This window comes from Anas platyrhynchos, chromosome 3 (assembly GCF_047663525.1).
Source record: "Anas platyrhynchos isolate ZD024472 breed Pekin duck chromosome 3, IASCAAS_PekinDuck_T2T, whole genome shotgun sequence".
NCBI classification, from domain to species: Eukaryota; Metazoa; Chordata; class Aves; order Anseriformes; family Anatidae; genus Anas; species Anas platyrhynchos.
The window spans coordinates 56,323,301-56,337,193 of record NC_092589.1 but is presented as its reverse complement, the minus strand read 5'-3'; the positions used below and the strand labels follow the sequence as shown (position 1 = coordinate 56,337,193).

Below are 13,893 nucleotides of genomic sequence, written 5' to 3'. Positions count from 1 at the left end.
TCCCACTCTGTATTAAGGAACCTTAATTACTTGATGGCTCAAGACTTTGTGGGTGACTCATGCTACAAAGAGTCAGATGCTCACAGCACATAATGGAGCTCTTGAAGAGCTTTCATAACGGTGGCGGGCTCTCTTTACCTCCCTCCCATACATCCCTCTTTGCCAAAGAGTTATTAGGTAATTTAAAATAATTAAAAAGGAAATAATTAAAAGATTTTACACACACAGAAATAGCACTTGCAGCTAATTATGTAAGTCTATCACTTCTAACACTGGAACACTATTACCATTATCAGGGAATTGCGTTTGAATTGCGACTGATAATCCTCTAGTCCCATGTTACGCTCTAGCAAGTGGAAGCTGGTCGTACAGGTTTTTGTAGAAGGAATGAAGTATATACCACCCATGCTCTATCCAAGGTTCTGCTGCAAGAGGTTTCTGGTCAGCTTTGTTCCCTACAGAGGGAACCCCGTAGCGGGGAATGAAAATTCCTTCACCTAACGTTAATGTGTTTTTCTAAACGCACAGGAGTTCCTGCAAGTTTGCAGCTGCTTGTAGGCTTGGAATGTCAAAATGACTTCCTGATGGGGACTGCAGACATTGGGATGTTAAATGAAGTAAATGACAAAATTATCCTACGGTCTTGCTATCACTAGTGTGGACATTGCCTCCATAAATATGGTGATGGGGCTATGAGGTAATAATATATTTCATAGATCAGCAACATAGAGCTACCTTTCATGTAGATAATGGCAGCTGTTTAATGGTGCAAAACCCCATTATATTGTAGCTTTATGGTTAGAAGCTAGTATCTTACCAAAAATAAAACCTTTGATACTTAAAGCATTCAGAATATAATTATTTGGAGTAAAGTTTGGCCAAAAATGTAAGGCACATCTCCTTCCAGCTATGAAAAATACCTGTAATATCCAATCCATGGGAAAACAACAGAAATTAACAGTGATCATTGGATTTGGGGATTTCTTAAAAACATATTTATTTATTTATTTATTTATTTATTTATTTATTTATTTATTTATTTATTTTAAACAAACAAAAAAACAACCACACAACAGAAATATTGTCCTACTACTTTTTTCCATCTTGTGTGAAGAAGATATCAAATAGACATTGGCCACCAGAGGATAGTAGTTCAGACAAATGCACCTTTACATATATATATGTTTTTCCTGTCTGAGGTGGTATCCCCAAAATTAAGAGTGAAACACAATGTTCAAAAGAACTTTCAGGCTGTAACTTTCTAGAAGAGTTTCTTCACTTTTCCTGTCTTCAGTTCTGATTGCCTATTATGATGCTCTTTTGGGAGCCACCAGCCCAGCTGAAGTTCAGTGGGAGCTACAGGCACACAGCTCCTCTGAAAACATGGGCACCTGAAATTAATGGGTTTTTGAAATGATGGCATTAGTTCAGAAACAGCAAAACACCTTGAAGGACAGAAACAGGATGGGGTTGCATGGCTATTTGTGAGTCCCCGCCAGGGAGGAGGCTTTTCGGGGAGCAACAGACAGCTGTACCCCTGAGCCTGGTAAGGGTGGCAGCAGCAGGAAAGGCAAAAGTGCTTGGTTACAAGGTGGTAGCAGATGTGTCTTTCCATATTTCCAGCTGGACTGAATAGCTATTCTGGGTCTGCAACTAATGTTCATGTGTTTGCTGCCAGGCAACTCTGCCACGGTTCAACATTATCCAGATTTCCAAGCGGGCTGAAAAGATCCTGTGGCAGTGGCCTGTAAATTTCTTAGGACAAAGTAAATGCAATTTATTCCCCAGGCAGTAAAAGAGATGGTCAGGTAAGAAGCTAATGGCTATGTGGGAGAGAAACCTAGCAACTGTGATCTACATAGATTTATTTTTGATTTCTTTTTGACCTCTGGCTTTTTATGTCTGTAAAGTCCTGGTCCTGATGGGTATGTGGGAACACATACTTGGGAAGGCTGAGTGCTGTCTGTTTTTGTGCCTTTTTCCTTCTACCTATATACTCTTCACCCACAGCATGTCACATCTAAAATTGCTGTGATTTGGGGCGGATACTGTCTGAGAGATTGGTTTGTCACAGGGGCTTAATAGGAAATTATCTGGAAGAAGGGCTGTGGAAGGGCTCAGCAGTTTGGAGCACCTCTGAAATATGTTATACCAGCCTTTGCACCAGTTGGTAGGGATGGGGTTCACCCCTTCTGCCCCAAACGAGTAGATCATAAAACTCATCACTTTCTGCAGATAATTCCTAGGCTGTGGAAAATGTGTGCTCTGTGAAGCCATATTAAACAGGGTCTTTCACATCACCACAATACAGCTTTTTGTTAAAAACTAAGAGGTGAAAATTTCAGCCTTTCATCTTGCAAAAATGCAAATACAATCCAGAACTGATCCAGGGAATTAATTATTTCTAGTCCATACTTAAGTTTCCCAACATGGAAACCTACCCGTGTTTTAAACAGAGACAGACACTTGCAATACTCTCCTCTTGACAAAGGGTTGGTCAGGCTTGGTTCAGGTCCCAGCACTCTTTTATCAGGGTAGCTTTTCCAGGGGTATTTGTCAGAATCTTCATGACTCCTCCTGGAAGGCCTCGTGTCCCCTAAAGGCTGGTTCAAAGTGGAAAGCTCTTTTAGCCAGTCCAAAACACACTCTGGAGAACTTTGTCTCCCTCTCTCTCCCTTGACTGTGGGTGATGCATAGGAAGAGGAAGCCATCCTGCACCATTTGCATCTTCAGTTGTAATATGGGGTAAGAGCATTTACCTGACATACGAAATGCTTTGTGAGTTATGGACAGATTGTGCTTTCTAAAAGCTGAGCATTATTATGATCATGCAGTACTTTAGGACTGGTGTAAAGATAGTTTGCATTAAATACCATCATTAATGATCTAAGAAAAAAGTGAGAAGACTGTGATTACAAAATTCAGAGGATATTGAATTAGAAGGACTAGAGAGAAAATGAGATAATAAAAAGAGACCTAAAAAGATTATAAAGGTAGACAGGGGTTTTTATAGAAACGGAGATTCATCCCGGAAAACTGCAGGATAATAAATCTGTGAGAAAATAATCTGAAGCACATATCTTTGAGAGGAAGAAGAAACCTGGGAAGCAGTAATTCTGAAAGAAGTAAGATCATAATGGATAGCCAACCAAGCCTGAATTTGCAATATCATAAAGCTGAAAATGTCCAATGTAATTTTAAGTTGCAAATGCCAAACTATCATGTCACAAGACCAATAACCTTTTCTGCAAACAGTTCATTACAACTGAATGCAGAATGGCACAAGCAGCTTTCAACTCTGAGCAGCAAGTCTGTATCTGTTTAGTCACTGTGTGGTGGTCTCATTCCAACCAAAATTGACTTGATGTCTTTCAAGATGTTTGCCTAAATTTGATGAGATACTGTTTGGTTCATGCTGCTGTACAAATCACATACCACCATGGTATTCAACTGCTGTCCACTAATTTTTGTGAAGCAATGTTGGTAGCAGCCACTGAACACTTTATTTTTTGCTTTTCCTCTTAAGGGCGTGGTTTATACATGTGGAAGAAGGCTGAAGGGAAGATCTTTGCATAATGTTTTACTGAAATGTGCAAAAAGCTGTTAATGGGCAAGAGTAGGTTGAAAATCTGCCCTTCACTTGCAATGGGAGTGGGGAACAAGCAGTACACAGATTCATGGTGGTTTAAATTAGAAAGTTTTAGCCTGCAGTTGAGATGAGCTCAGAAAATGCACACAAGGCTACTGCCACACCTTGGCTGAAGAGTGAAAACTCATGGCAACTGATGATTTTTGCATTGCATGATCAGGTCTTCAGTTTCTTAGTCCTGAAACGGAAGTTCTCTGTCCTATTTCCATTAAGCCACAGCAAAGCAGAGGACGAAAGAAAAGCTTGTTCCTGAAAAGTAATGTGATCCCTGGATATCCTGGGCTGGGACTACTAGGCATGTTGCTGATGAATAATCACATAATGAATCTGTTGCAACAGGTGGTCAGAAACCAGCAGAATAACCAGAGGATGGTTTTGATCTGGTCCCAGAAGTGGATATCACCAAGGAGGAGCTCAGTGGAACAGCTGAGGAATTGTGTTGCTGCATATGGTTCTAGTTGTACCTTTTTAACCACTAAAATTTTCAGACCCAGGTAGATTATATTTACAGTCACCCTATTAAATCATCATAAACTTTTAATGGCAGGAATATGACCTGTTCACAAAACCAAATGTAAATAGTGAAGGTTTGGAGAGGTTATTGAAATTGCTGTCAATGTGAATCATACAGTCTTACCCAAGAAATAAGCTGCTGGATTTAATAAGGCAAAAGTTGTGAAAATGAATATCTCCTCCAAATAAAGCAAAACTAACATTTTACCATCTTCTGACGGTTGAAATTTATGGTGGCAGCTAAGATATGAATGAAAGTTAAATAGTCCTATTAATTTGATTACTTGTTTCCAGAGCCATAAGACATGTGGAAAGTAATATCATGTGGGAAGTGGTGTAAGATTTACACTCGCCTGAGAGAAATCACTGCTCAGTCTATCAGATTTGATAGGTGTCAGAGGGCCTTTTGAAAATGAATAATAAGAGGCCTGAATAATAAGAAAGACGCTTAGCTGCTTAAAACTTTTAAACATTTGGATGAATTTTTAAACTAATTAAAAAAAGTTTAAGTGGAAGTTTTGACATATATCTGGAACAGGGTAGAACTGCTCAGCTGAATGTGTGAATTATCTCACACTGGCATTTGTGAGAGGGATTTTTAAGGTGCAAATGATTTTAGGGCCATTCAAATCAGAGGAAACGATTTGAGTTTGTGGCTGTGTCCTCCTGAGGCTTGATAGGGTGTCTCAAACAGGTCAGGACCCAACTGTCCAAGGCTTTGTATAGACCCAAGCTGCTTTTGCATATCCAACAAACCTGATAAATTATGTCTCTTCAGTTTATTTTATGATAAAATTTGCAAAGCAATTAAATGTAACAAAGTCATCTTGGCCAGGGCAATGCAATGGACCCCAGCTGCTGTAGTGGTGATCACAAAACCATGCTGATGAAAGGTCTGCTTCTTAGAATCATAGAATCATCTAGGCTGGAAAAGGCCTTCAAGATCATCAAGACTAACCATCCACCTGACTTACTGAGTCCCATCACTAAACCACGTCCCCTTGTGCCATATCCACATAATTCTTAAATACCTCTGAGGATGGGGACTCCACCACTTCCCTGGGCAGCCCATTCTTGTCTCACTAATGTTGGTGGCAGAGCTGCTTGTTGACTGCAGTGGGAGTGGTATTAAGCTACAAACAATACTTAAAAATAAATAACTGGTCTGAATTGATGAATGGCCACTTTTTGCTATTTATCTTCATGCCTTCTTCCCTCAACCAAGCTGGGAAGTCAAGTCTTGGAAAGAGGAGCTCCAGGGCACTGCTGGGAGTGAGCTGCCTACATGGCAGAGTGATGGCAAGTAAAACACGTTCAGAGCCCTTGCTTCTCATCAAACAGCAGCAGTTGCCTGGCACAGAACAAGGCTGGATTAATCTCTTATTCTTCATTTGAAAGGCCCTGTATTAAAAGACTAAGGTTTAGGATTTTACACCCATTTAATACCTGGCTAAGAACTGGGGGTATGTATTCAGATATTAATGTGACTAAAAAGATATATGCTCAGGTTAAGGTTATTTCAAAAAAAGAAGTTCTGTCATTAATAATTTTTGGTCAGGAGCTCTGCCCGTCATCAGGAGATAAATCAGCTTGCAGCAGCTGTGACAGCTCTTTAAGTCTGAGGCCTGAACAGCTTAATTGGGGAAATGATCAATTCTAAGATGCATAGTCAAGATGACATCCTCGGTGCAGTAAATTCTTTCAGGAATGAACATGAATAAAATGAATATATTTATGGAGCAGTGATGTAATTCAGAAGCTGGGTTGTTAGGGAGCTGATGCATCTTCATTCCCTCTCTGCCCTGTAGCAATTTTCCAAGACTCCAACCTCTGATAACTGTGAATGGTCTAAAAACTGCCCTGGGAGAATGCTGATTTTATAAGAATGAAGAGTCTTTCAAAATACTGAATGAATAAAAAGTCTGCATTTCCTAGTGAGTATTATGAGCATTATGAGTCTACCAGTCTACCATACTTTTTTTTTTTTTTTTATTATTATTTATTCCTACATTCAGGGTTAAACGTAAGTCCTCAAAAACTACTGCTTGTGAGTTGCTGCAAAATATTGCCACTTCATAGTGACAATTATGTGCACTGTCCCTATCCACAGTAATAAAGATCCAGCAAACAGACACAGGATCCCTGTGCCTGAGCAGTGTATGAAAATCCCTTTGGGTTAGTCGTTGCAACTTTCTTGAATTAATGATTTACTCACTTGAGGTCACTTTGAAAAAGAAACACTGAATCACATTTCGGTAAAAACACACTTGCTTCAAGGCCCTCTCATCCACCTGATTTATTTAATGGTGGGGTGGAACTCCTCATCTGCAAATTTGGATGAGTACCTTGGGGATCCTCGGAGACGGGGCCATAGAACTGCTTTTCGCACTGAGCTGAGGTTGGGTGCCTCTCCCAGAGAAGGCCTCTGCTTATGCAGAAGAGAACCCCAGGTGATACTGAGTGTGTCAAAAAAGAAAAATATTTGCATGGCGTGTTGGGCTGACCTGCAGCTTGCAGGGTGCCCTGCTGCAGCACCCAGGGGGGTTCACAGAGGTGTGCTTTGTTGCACAGAACCGGTAATGACCTGGCAAGCGGACGCTGTCATTATGTGATTCAGACACCAGTAGCACTGTCTCCTGGCTGAAATTCACTTCGTGAGGAAGGATGGCTCCCCTCTGCTTCTGTATATCGCTGTAATTTCAGATTCTGCCTGCCCCAAGTTCTTGCTTCCCCTGGTGAGCATTAGCAGCACTGGAGGAGAGCCGAGGCTGCGCCTCACTGCTGGAGCTCAGCGATGAGAAAGGAGAGCAGGGGCACGCCACAGCGGGGCTGATTCTGCCCAGGGAGGCCCCAGGGGCTGGAGGTAGCCACCCACAGTTCAGTTCTGCTGCTGATGTAAAACACGGTCTTTGCAAGCTCTCAGTGCTGCTTTTGGCAGGGCCCAGGGCTGGGTGCCCACCACAGAAATGGGCTCTGGAGCCTGAGAGGTATCTTGGAGCTAAAGACATGTACCAAGCAATTTCGTTTTAAAAAGGGGTTATTTTCCTTCCACAATGTGCCATGTGCCTGCACGTGTTCCTGGGGTTGACAAAACGCTACAGTAACCATTCTGAAGTTATCACTGCTGCCTTTATGCAGAAGAAATGGCTCCAGGTTATGTGAAGAGCATCCATTCATACACAGGTTTGTGATTAACCCTACAGGTTCCCACTGAGTTGTTACAGTGAATAAAGCAAGAGGCCACATGAAAAGCACTTTCATATTGACATGGAGTAGAGTGGACCAAGTGCTCTTACCAGGAATTGTGTCAAAATAATTTTCATGCCTAAGTTTAGGCCACATAGCACAAGTATTTCCCAGCTAGTGGGCAGTGACCATGAAGCACATACTTGAGTGTGTGACTGAGGCCATCAAAAGAAAAGCTTTAATCATGAACTGTGTGAACTCTAAGAAAAACCTCCGGTTGAGCTAATATAATGTATTGGAAGTGACTTGGATATCTTCCCATCTGTGGTGCACTTTAATGAAATCTGTCCTCTCCTGCTCTGAATGTGCGTGTGAGTGTGTACTTAATAGATGCCATGCAGCAAACTCCCCAGGATTAGCTAATGAAAATAGCACTGTAAAATGAATTGATCGAATTGATACAGCTGGAATTTTGAGCACTGTGACAAATGCACCAGCCTGAAACTCCCCTTTACCACTGCAGCGAATATTTTATGTGCAAGTGTAGGTTACAAACTTCTAAAATGAGACTGCTGTTTGTAAATTAAAATTGACTTAGGCCAGATGGATGTGCTTACGGAAGCAAAAGAGAAGGAGGAGCTCTTCAAATGGTGGAAGGTAGGACTGCCCATCAGAGCTCTGGGTCATGCTCACCGTTACAAGAAAGTCCAAAGAGACCCTCTTGAGCAAAACTGTTTTCAGGAACTAGGCTCAAAAGTGTAAAATAACAGGGGGCTTAGGAAGCTGGGGAATTTTTCCAGGTTCCTCATTGCCTTTCTGACATGCCTGAGGCTTCCACACAACTGTGAGAGCACAGCAGCAGCCAGTCTAGGCTGGGAGGGAAAGTTACCTGCAAAAACAAAAGTCTGTGGATGGGGGAAAAAAAATCCACAAAAAATCCTGTGTGTTTTAGGTAGTCTCACCTTTTAGGACTTTGTAAACACATCCACCTGTTCCTTACACAGCTCCCACTGCAGAATGCAGGGATATTTAAACTTGCTCTATTTCAGAGGGAATTTCTCATTCTTCACATAGTATAAGTGAATCTTATCTTTCTGCCTCCACCAAGAAAGAAAGAAGGGTGATTGTCGTGGGAGACTCTGTCCTTAGGGGGACAGAGGGCCCTATTTGTCGGCCTGACCCTACCCGTAGGGAAGTCTGCTGCCTCCCTGGGGCCAGGGTCAGGGACGTGGCCAGGAAGCTCCCCAACCTGGTGCGCCCCTCTGATTATTATCCGCTCCTGATAATCCAGGCGGGCACTGATGACATTGACAACAGAAGCCTGAAGGCTATCAAAAGAGACTTTAGGGGACTGGGACGGTTAGTGGACGGAGCAGGAGTGCAAGTAGTTTTTTCGTCCGTCCCTACGTTGACAGGGAGGGGTACGGAGAGGACAACGAAAGCCCACCTGTTAAACACGTGGCTCCGGGGCTGGTGCCTACGCAGAAATCTTGGGTTTTTCGACCATGGGGCAGTTTACTCAGCACCTGGTCTGGTGGCCGTAGACGGGTCCCTATCCTTTAGGGGAAAAAGGATCCTGGGCCAGGAGCTGGCGGGGCTCATTGATAGGGCTTTAAACTAGGTAAGAAGGGGGATGGGGCTGGAGCGAGGACTGTTGGGGCTGTACCAGGGGGAGCAGTGGCAAGGCCGGAGGATAAGGTAAAGGCCCAGCTGAAGTGCATCTACACCAATGCACGCAGCATGGGTAACAAACAGGAGGAGCTGGAAGCCATCGTGCAGCGGGCAGGCTACGACTTGGTTGCCATCACGGAAACGTGGTGGGACCAGTCTCATGACTGGAGTGCTGCGATGCCTGGCTATAGGCTCTTCAGAAGGGACAGGCAGCATGGAAGGGGTGGCGGTGTGGCTCTCTATATTAGAGAGTCTTTCGATGTTGTAGAACTCGAGGCTAGGAATGACAAGATCGAGTCCCTTTGGGTTAGGATCGGCAGGGACAACAAGGCTAGTGTCCTGGTCGGGGTCTGCTATAGACCGCCGAACCAGGATGAGGAGACGGATGAGGAGTTCTACAGGCAGCTGACAGGAGTTGCGAAATCGTCAGCGCTTGTACTCGTGGGGGACTTCAACTTCCCAGACATATCCTGGAAGCACAACACAGCCCAGAGGAAGCAGTCTAGGAGGTTTCTGGAGAAAGTGGAAGATAGCTTCCTGACGCAGCTGATTAGTGAACCTACCAGGGGTGGTGCCCTGCTAGACCTTCTCTTCACAAACAGAGAAGGACTGGTGGAGGATGTGATTGTCGGGAACAGTCTTGGGCAGAGTGACCACGAAATGGTGGAGTTCTCTATTCTTGGCGGGGCCAGGAAGGGAACCAGTAAAACCACTGTATTGGACTTTCGGAGGGCTGACTTTAGGCTGCTCAGGACACTGGTTGGTGGAGTCCCATGGGAGGCGGTTCTGAAGGGCAGAGGGGTTCAGGAAGGCTGGGTGCTATTCAAGAGGCAAATCCTAATGGCACAGGAGCGGTCTATCCCCATGTGCCCAAAGATGAGCCAGCGGGGAAGACGACCAGCCTGGCTCAACAGAGAATTGTGGCTTGAGCTTAGGAGGAAAAAGAGGGTTTATAATCTTTGGAAAATTGGGCAGGCCACTAGGGAGGACTATAAGGATGTAGCGAGGCTGTGCAGGGACAAAATTAGGAAGGCCAAAGCTCATCTGGAGCTCAAGCTGGCTACTGCCGTTAAAGATAACAAAAAACGCTTTTATAAATACATCAACACAAAAAGGAGGACTAAGGAGAATCTCCATCCTTTACTGGATGCGGGGGGAAACTTAGTTACAAGAGATGAGGAAAAGGCGGAGGTGCTCAATGCCTTCTTTGCCTCAGTCTTTAGTGGTAAAACCGGTTGCTCTCTGGATACCCAGTACCCAGAACTGGTGGAAGGGGACGGGGAGCAGGATGTGGCCCTCACCATCCACGAAGAACTGGTTGGTGACCTGCTACGGCACTTGGATGTGCACAAGTCGATGGGGCCGGATGGGATCCACCCAAGAGTACTGAGAGAACTGGCAGAGGAGCTGGCCAAGCCCCTATCCATCATTTATCAGCAGTCCTGGCTATCGGGGGAGGTCCCAGCTGACTGGCGGCTAGCAAACGTGACGCCCATCTACAAGAAGGGCCGGAGGGCAGACCCGGGGAACTACAGGCCGGTCAGTTTGACCTCAGTACCAGGGAAGCTCATGGAGCAGATCCTCTTGGGAGTCATCATGCGGCACTTGAAGGGCAAGCAGGCGATCAGGCCCAGTCAGCATGGGTTTATGGAAGGCAGATCCTGCTTGACGAACCTGATCTCCTTCTACGACAAAGTGACGCGCTGGGTGGACGAGGGAAAGGCTGTGGATGTGGTCTACCTTGACTTCAGCAAGGCTTTTGACACCGTTTCCCACAGCATTCTCCTCAAGAAACTGGCTGCTCTTGGCTTGGACTGGCGCACGCTTCGTTGGGTTAGAAACTGGCTGGATAGCCGGGCCCAGAGAGTTGTGGTAAATGGAGCCAAGTCCAGTTGGAGGCCAGTCACTAGTGGCGTCCCCCAGGGCTCGGTGCTGGGGCCGGTCCTCTTTAACATCTTCATCAATGATCTGGATGAGGGCATTGAGTGCACCCTCAGTAAGTTTGCAGATGACACCAAGCTAGGTGCGTGTGTCGATCTGCTCGAGGGTAGGAAGGCGCTGCAGGAGGATCTGGATAGGCTGCACCGATGGGCTGAGGTCAACTGTATGAAGTTCAACAAGGCCAAGTGCCGGGTCCTGCACCTGGGGCGCAATAACCCCAAGAAGAGCTACAGGCTGGGAGAGGAATGGCTGGAGAGCTGCCAGGCAGAGAAGGACCTGGGAGTGATGGTGGACAGTCGGCTGAATATGAGCCAGCAGTGTGCTCAGGTGGCCAAGAAGGCCAACGGCATCCTGGCTTGTATCAGAAACACTGTGACCAGCAGGGCTAGGGAGGTGATCGTCCCCCTGTACTCGGCTCTGGTGAGGCCGCACCTCGAGTACTGTGTTCAGTTCTGGGCCCCTCGCTACAAGAAGGACATCGAGGTGCTTGAGCGGGTCCAGAGAAGGGCGACGAAGCTGGTGAGGGGCCTGGAGAGCAAGTCCTATGAGGAGCGGCTGAAGGAGCTGGGCTTGTTCAGCCTGGAGAAGAGGAGGCTCAGGGGTGACCTTATCACTCTGTATAAGTATATTAAAGGAGGCTCTAGCGAGATGGGGGTTGGCCTGTTCTCCCATGTGCCTGGTGACAGGACGAGGGGGAATGGGCTAAAGTTGCGCCAGGGGAGTTTTAGGTTAGATGTTAGGAAGAATTTCTTTACTGAAAGGGTTGTTAGACATTGGAACAGGCTGCCCAGGGAGGTGGTTGAGTCACCATCCCTGCAAGTCTTCAAAAGACGTTTAGATGTAGAACTTAGGGATATGGTTTAGTGGGGACTGTTAGTGTTAGGTCAGAGGTTGGACTCGATGATCTTGAGGTCTCTTCCAACCTAGAGATTCTGTGATTCTGTGTGTGATTCTGTGAATAATTTGAAATGTGAATGTCATAATTAAGTCTAATTATTTTACCATACTTTTGCCTTCATTAGACATTGTGTTTGTAATAATTGCTGTAATCAGCCATATGGTTAGTACTAACTCCTTAATTACATGAGGGCAGATCATCCCTGCAGGAGGAATAGATGACTTACAGCTCTGGAAGTGTCACAAAAAGCCCTGTCACCCTCAAAAAATGGTGGGGACTTGGTTGTCCTTCACCTATCATAAATGAGCAGAATGACAAGGTTTCAAATGCATCACAGCCCCAGACTCGTGTTTTGGGCACATCTGTCACTTAAAACTGTGGTGTCACAAAATACGTCCTCTTTGCCAGGAAGCAAGGCTGGGGATGCTGAGCTGGAGCCACCTCACCAGGCAGCACCCCCTGTCCTAAAGCTGGGCCCTTTTGATAGGCAGACGGTTATAGTTTAACAGAAATATGAAAAGATTATGTAGAAAAACTTCTCCTCCATGCATTAGTACTTATGTTTATCCACAGCACCGGCTCCAACCTAGTGCCATCAGCTGCAATTTCAAGGAGTTACTACTAGCATTTGCATGTGTAGAGGTAGTATCTACCATCTAATTCTCTTTTCCCTGGCTTGCTAGTAATTCTGTCTTCTTGTTGCTAACGATTCCACTTTCAAATTATTTTTTTTGCAGTTACATTATAAAGAAAAATCCAGATTAAGTACACTGTAATTGCTGAGGATTGTAGGATATATGTTAATTTTTCTTTTGTAGTGTGCCAGGCTGCCAGAATCTGTTAATCAAATGTTTTATCTTTCTGTATAACATTTGCAATGTAAAATACTTACTGAGTCAAATCTCACCTGATCCAATATTAGGTGCCTTATATTTTCATTGATTTTACCATAAGTGGACTTTGGTTGGCTATAGGGCAAACCACAGGGCAAAATCTTACCGTTATTTTCCACCCAAATGTTTAACCATATGCTGATTTTCTTCAGTCAGTTTTCTTTCTTCTGTTTCCAAGTAAGTAAACAGAGAAAAGTATTAACTTTACAATAGGCTAACAGTTTGCACCCGTGATGTCCCTTCTTTTCCAAGCATGGAGATGCAGGGGGACAGCCCAGGGAGGAACACGCATCTGAAAGATGTCTACATGCATCCACTCCTTTATTAAATTACAGGGATACCAGCATTTGGGGCAAAGAGATTCAATTTGAAATAAGCTTTGACAGGCCTTCCACAGGATTAGAACTGGTGACTTACAAGACCTTCTTGCCTCAGATTCAAGTAGCAAAAAATGTTTCCTTTGGGATGATTCCTTTAGAAAATGGAAGGTGAAGAGTGTTTTTTGGTGGTTGCTATAAGTAGGCTGCTTCCCAAATCCCTTCAGAGTTGTGATTTGTAAGATATGTAAGTGGGATCCGTACCCACTGTGGGAAGGAAAATGGAAGAATTTGTTCTGTAGCGGATATATTACAGGGGATATATTATTACTACTTATTATGAAACCTTCCCTGTGAAAAGGTGTTGCCATTCCACTCACTACCTTCATGGGGACACAAGTGGGGAAGGTGTGCATTTTCAGGTGTGTTGAGATAAAACCCCAAACCCAAACAACCTGAAAGGCAGCAGAAAATATGTGGCTGAATGCTCACTGGGCTTGTGCAGCCTTTGGAAGCACAGCTTGTGTCTTACAAAACACACAAAGCCCTACCAAGCATGGAATAACCACTTCATCATTTTAAATGAGGGCTATAAAAAATTACAGTCAGCACATAATAGGTATTTTGCACCCATGCTAAGTACTGCCAAGAAAATAGTTACCCAAGTAAATCAATAAAGTATCATTCCCTTCCAAGGTCTTCCTGTCCCAGTCCCTGAACCTCTCATTTCGGAGGAGTACTGAAACCTGTTCAAGATTTATTTTGATGAAAGTAAGTATCTCTGCATTATCAGGCAGTAAAGAAGTTGTTTACTACTTCTCCAGG

General features: G+C 44.5%; 1 long non-coding RNA gene across 9 annotated transcripts in view; it reads left to right on the top strand.

Annotated features, from left to right (window-relative positions):
• The window catches only part of LOC106016692 (uncharacterized), a 255,490-nt gene that overhangs the window by 78,878 nt on the left and 162,719 nt on the right, over positions 1-13,893 (top strand). The gene's annotated exons all lie outside the window — the stretch shown is intronic.